This window comes from Benincasa hispida, chromosome 11 (assembly GCF_009727055.1).
Source record: "Benincasa hispida cultivar B227 chromosome 11, ASM972705v1, whole genome shotgun sequence".
Taxonomy (NCBI): Eukaryota; Viridiplantae; Streptophyta; class Magnoliopsida; order Cucurbitales; family Cucurbitaceae; genus Benincasa; species Benincasa hispida.
The window spans coordinates 77,558,774-77,565,419 of record NC_052359.1 but is presented as its reverse complement, the minus strand read 5'-3'; positions in this window follow the sequence as shown (position 1 = coordinate 77,565,419).

The window sequence follows — 6,646 nt, the reverse complement described above, 5'->3', positions numbered from 1 at the left end:
GAAAGGGTCCTAGACTAAGGTATCCCAAACTTGAGGGTCTTGAACCCCTCCTCTAACCTTCCTTTTTACCCTGAGTTTAAGTGTCATAACCTAACATGTACTCAAAATCAGTTCTTACTAGATCCCTCATTTTAAAAACATGTCTATTAAGCCATTAAATCAAGCTAAATCTCATGCATAACATACTGAAAACTTTTACTTGTAAGATATACCTGGTGATGACGATGAATCCGTTACTGGGCCGTAGGGACTATCCGGACTTACATAGAAAGTCAGTCTACAGAACCTAAAACATGGACTCTGATAACAACTTTAACAACTCGATCCCCTAGGATTTGTACTAGATTCTTAAATATACACGCATTCACCTCAAGATGAACTTTTCATAAATTGGCAAAAACCAAGTAAATTCCATAAAATAATTAACTATTATTAAAAATAAAAACTAAAAATCATTTAACAAAGTACCCTTAAGAAAATTAAACATCCCTAGAAAACATCATCCAAAACAACCAAAAGTGCAAAAACTGAATTTTTTCTAAATTCAACAACTGTCTAAGTTTAAAATCATGAAACATAGAAAAGACATAAGCATAAGCATTTGACTGGTCTTAGTGGCTCGATCACAGATTTCGCTTGTCGTTCGCCAGGGTGTTCTTACCTTTACCTGAAACAAAAATCATGATAAACAATGAGTATAAAATACTCAATAAGTAACCCCACTATCAAGGTCAAGCTAAGCATTTATGTCCTATAAATTCTATAATCTAATGGGACATGCATAAACCTTTACTTTCTCATGGATGACCATCTAGTGAATAATTTAACCTAGCTTACCGTAGGTGAGATGTACCCACAATCTCTAGTGAAATCCTAAAGAATATCACTAACCTCTGGTGAAGTCCCAAAGGAGATCACTAACCTCTTGTGAATCCCGAAGGATATACAAACCTCTGATGAACTTCTAAAGGAGATCACTAACCTCTGATGAAATCCTGAAGGAGATCATTAACCTCTGGGGAAATCTTGAAAGAGATCACTAACCTTTGGTGAATCCTTAAGGAGACACTAACCTCTAGTAAATCCTGAAGAAGACACTAACCTTTGGTGAATCTTGAAGGATATACAAACCTCTAGTGAAATTTCGAAGGAGATCACTAACTTCTGATGAAATTCCTAAGGAGATCACTAACCTCTGCTAAATCTCGAAGGAGACACTAACCTCTAGTGAAACCCAAAGAAAACACAAGCCTCTAGTGGGTACATGATTATAAGTAGGGGACAACTATCACTAATGTATACATGATGCATCATATAATAGAGTCTCACACATAAAACATAACATAAAACTCATACATTCTCATACATGTTGAATAAGATCTAGATTATGCTCATACATTCTTATAAAATAAGATCATGTTCATACTTATAACATACTTCAAACAGGACAGTCATATGTGTTGGGGTTTGTACCCTAAAATCTCGTGTCCAGTAGTTTGTAAATAACTTTGTAAGAACATTAGTGATGTATAATATAAATGATATTTACTTCACTATTTGACTTTGCACATTTAGATTTTACCACAAACCAATAAACATAAAATCCCTAGTTATCTGTATGTGACTCAAGCATGTATGTGGTGACATACAAGTGGATCATGGCTTGAATGATAACCAAAATGGTATGTAGTATATGGATATAAAAGGGAAACCTTATCCTGGTAACACTACGGATGCGGCCCGCTTTGTGGAATGGTCACAAGTGTTGTGACTTGTCACAGATAGTCTGATCCTGATCATTCGTGTAGGGGACATGCGAGCGAGGGTGTCCTATATAAAGAGTTTGTATAAGACCTGACCATGAAGTGTTAACGTCTCATTATATAATATCGTTCATAACTAAGACTTCACTTCACTAGGATGACCATAGGTAACAGGGCCTCAATCCTGAGTTAGTTGGGAACTCTTGCAATTAAAGACAGTCCTTTGATTTGCATGGGTGCGAGTGGCCAGAACGCCGACTCAAACTTACCATTTTGGGGATTCGTCTAATTTGGGAGCTGGGAACTCAGTTACACAAAATGGAATTCACTCCTTCCCCGAGGCAGGGGTAAGTAGATAGATAGCTCCCTTGAGAGCTGATTTCAAGGCTTGAACGATGTGGCGCACACATCTTCTCATGGCCCGAGAGGTGTTCACACATAGTAGGACTATGTTGTATTGTTCATTAGAGGGATCAGTGGTACTTAAGGAGGAAGATGTATTACAGGGGAAAAACAGTAAATTGGCCTACTGTAGTTACGAGCATTTGTAAAGGGTCATTATACTAATGATTGGTTATATCCAATGGACATAGAAATATATCTATGGCAAGAAGAGTTCAACTGTCGGTCTTTAGTGGAATGCCTGGCAGTTAACAAATGGTGGATATCGTGACGAAAGAGTTTAGTCAGCTATTCACATACCATTGGAGCTTCAAGCTATAGGTTCATAAGCTCCCCTTGGTAGCTTGGATACAAGTTGAGAGTCCGTTTTTGGCAATTTAAAATGTTCAAATTGATAAGAGGGAGTTCGATTATATATGATATAATTAAGCGACTTAATTAAATATGATATAATCAACTTTATGTATGAGATATATTAATTTGGAGGAAATTGGATATAAATATGATTTATATCTAATAGAGAAAAAATATTATAATTAATATGTGATATTAATTTATAAGTTATGAATGTGATAAGGTTACATTCATTGGACGGGTATAAAGGAAATGGAAAGGCGCCTCTTCGTTTAAAATAATGGATGAGTGCATTATAAATAGCAGACGGTGTGTTGATCTCGGTGTGCGTAGGTATTTTGAAAAAGATAGTGTCAACGTTTAGAAAATCAGTGCCTATACGATAGAGATTGCACGATCGCTTACATATACGATATTTCTAAGCGATCGCATACCTATTACACCGTCACGCCCTATTACCTAATCGATCGTTTACCTTTTTCCTAAGCGATCGCTTAGTTCCCGGTATTTACTAAACGATCGTATAGACGATCACTTAGTTTTTCCTACGCGATCGTTTTGGATGATCGCTCACCCTTTTCCTACACGATCCTATAGATGATCGCTTACTTTTACTACACGATCGTATATTTTACCTAAATGATCAAGTATATTGTCTATGCGATAGACGACTGCATTTCTCACTTGCTTGATCGTTGTGTACGATCTCTCTTCCTCCTTCCCTCTACCAAATCTGAACAAAGCCCACACTTTGGATTCTCACTCTTAGAATATTGAGGGCTCTAAATGGTGTTGGCTTCTCCGTTTCCATCTGTCCGAGTGGTGACTGTTCGAGGTAGACGGTTGGGATTCAGACTCGCTGTGAAGAAGAAATCTTCATCTAGTATGATTTCTTGATCCCTTTAGCATTATGAAAATATGTTTGAATGTATATGCGGTAATTTTGTCACAATGAATTGGAAAGATCCACTTCCGCTCGTAGGTACTCTTGAATAAGAGTCCCTTCAATTGGTAACGGAGCACCCGATTTTCTGGTATTCCAATTCATTGCTACAAGAGAACTGCAAATACATTCTTGGTGGGTGTATTTCTACAATGTTTAATCGTTAAATTACTGTGGATGTGCGGATTTATGGATGTTTTCGTGGATGTTAGCCTCGATTTGATTTAATGCTTTTATATTTGTGGTTGTTTGTAAAGACCCCTGTGTTTTTTAGGCACTAATAATCGTTATCAAGTCTGTATTCAAAGTCTGTTTGAGTTTTGAGTCGTTTGTGAAAAAGATCAGAGCAAGCATTGTGGTTCTTCAAGGAAGGTATGTGATCAATTTTGTTGCACTAGGCTTTTATGCCCTTGTTTATTGGTTTGTGGTAAAATCTAAATGTGCAAAGTCAAGTAGTGAAGTAAATATCATTCATATTATACATCACTAGTGTTCGTACAAAGTTGTTTACAAACTACTGGGCACGAGACTTTAGGGCACAAACCCCAACAATCTTCTACTTGTCCTAAAGCGAAGTGGGGAGTACAAGTAAACAGGCACAAAACAATAAACTAGGGCATAAAAACCTAGTGCAACAAAATCTCCCACTTGCCCTAGTCTAGTTGTGGACGGTCCCATAGACCCATGCTATGAAGGTGGCCCTCAAACACTATAGTCGTGAGGGCCTTCATAAACGAATCAGCAACGTTTTTCTCCGAGACGATCTTCATGACGATCACGTCACCTCGATGCACTATCATGCAGATCGACTTTAACATGGCAATAGGTGAGAAAGTCTCCTCATAGTCGACTCCCTCCACCTGGGTATAACCCTTTGCCACAAGTCTTGAAGGTTTGCACCTTCCCATCAACCCCGTTTCTGCTCGTAAATCAATTTACAACCTATAGGTCTTACCCCATCAAGTTGATCTACAAGATCCTATATCGAGTTGAAGTACATCGACTCCATCTCGAGATTCATGGCTTTGACCCATTCATCCATGTCAACATCCTCCATTGCCTTTTTATAGAACAACGGATCCTCAACGTCGCCATTTGTCACTATAGCTAGGATTTTTGTGAAACCCAAATAGCGATTAGGCAGGTTCGTAACCCTCCCACTGCCTTGAGGTTCCCTCAATTCTTGATGTGGAACCGACCTACCAGATGAATACCATCGACAATTCTGGCTCATATATTCTCTCTAATCAGACATCATGATGAAATATCTCTTAACGAAGAGATCTATGAGCGCGTTCAGATCGCTCCAATTTCACCATGACCGAAATACATCATATACATTCAAATGCACAGTTATACAAACAAACAGTAATTAACGACATGCTTTGAACAAAAAATAACAAGGGAGAGAGTTCTCATATCAGTTGAAGATGCTTTTCAAAGTATGGAACTCAACGTAGCAGAAGACCTATACCCGGTCAACCAATGCTCAGAGATGTGTCGACTACAACAGCACGAACAACCGCAAACATACGAACGCAGCGGGGACGACACCACCAGAAAGAAGCCCCAGGTATTCTCGGAGTGAGAACCCAAAGCGTGGTCTTTGGTGAGTTTGGTAAAGGTAGGAGGAAGAACTGATCATGTAGGCGATAAGCAAGTGGGAGAGAATATGAAGCTATCGCATAGCAAGATGCTTATCGCTTATAAGAAACTACACGATCGTGTAGATTTTACTGAACCATCGTTTAGAAAAAGGTAGGCGATCGTTTAGCAAACATGACAAACTATACAATCGTTTAGGAAAGCTAACCGATCGTTTAGGACTTAGTATGTGATCGTTTAAGTGTTAGGTAGGCGATCGTTTAGGCACGAGGTATGCGATTGTTTAGGCCCTGAGCGACTATCGTATAGGCTCTCGACATTAAGCGATCATTTACGTTTTCACACCAACGCAAACCTTCCGATCTTTTTTCGAACTAAACCCTTCAAAATGAAACAAATTTCATTTTTATTTATCGATTACAATAACCGATACCGTTTCCCCACTAACGCACGTCCAAGAGAGATTTTAGGTTAATTATCATATAATTAACCAATTAAATTATTAATAAATATAATCATATTATATTTTTACCCTATAGTTTGATATCACATATCTACTATAGTAATTTCTCCTCTACTTGATATAAATCATATTTATATCTAATTTCCTCCAAAATAATGTATCTTATACATTTAGCCAATTATATCATATATAATTAACCAGTCCAATTATATCATATATAATCGAACTTTCTCTTGTCAATTTGAACATTTCAAATTAACCAGAACACTGATTCTCGACTTTATCGAAGATACACAGGGGACCTAATGGACCTGTGGCTCGAAGCTTTAACGGTCCACGAATAGCTGACTAACTCTTTAGCCATGAAATCTACCATCCGTTAACTGTCAGGCATTCCACTAAAGACCAATATCTGAACTCTTCTTACCACAGATATATTTCTATGTCCATCGGATATAACCAATCATGAGTATGATGACCCTTCACAGATGCTCGTAAGTACAGTTGAGCCAGATTATCGTTTTGCCCTTGTAGTTACATCTCACTCCTTAAGTACCACTGATTCCTCTAATGAACAATACAACATAGTCTTACTATGTGTGAACACCTCTCGGGCCAAGGGAAGGTGTGAACGCTACATCGTTCAAGCCTTGGAATCAGCACTTAAGGGAACTATCTATCTACTTACCTCTGCCTCGGGGAAGGAGTGAATTTCATCTTGTGTAGTTAAGTTCCCAGCTCCCAAATCAGACGAATCCCCAAAATGGTAGGTTTGTATTGGCGACCTGGCCACTCGCACCCATACAAATCAAAGGACCGCCCTCAATGACAGGAGTTCCCAACTCACTCAGGATTGAGGTCATGTTACCTATGGTCATTCTAGTGAAGTGAAGTCTCTGTCATGAAGGGTGTTATATAACGAGACATTAACACTTCGTGGTCAGGTCTTATACAAACTCTTTGTATAGGACGCCCCCGCTCGTATGTCCCCAACACAAATGATCAGAATCAGACCATCTGTGACAAGTCACTACACTTGTGATCATTCCACAAAGCGGGTCACATCCGTAGCGTTACCAGGATAAGGTTTCCCTTCTATATCCATATACTACATAC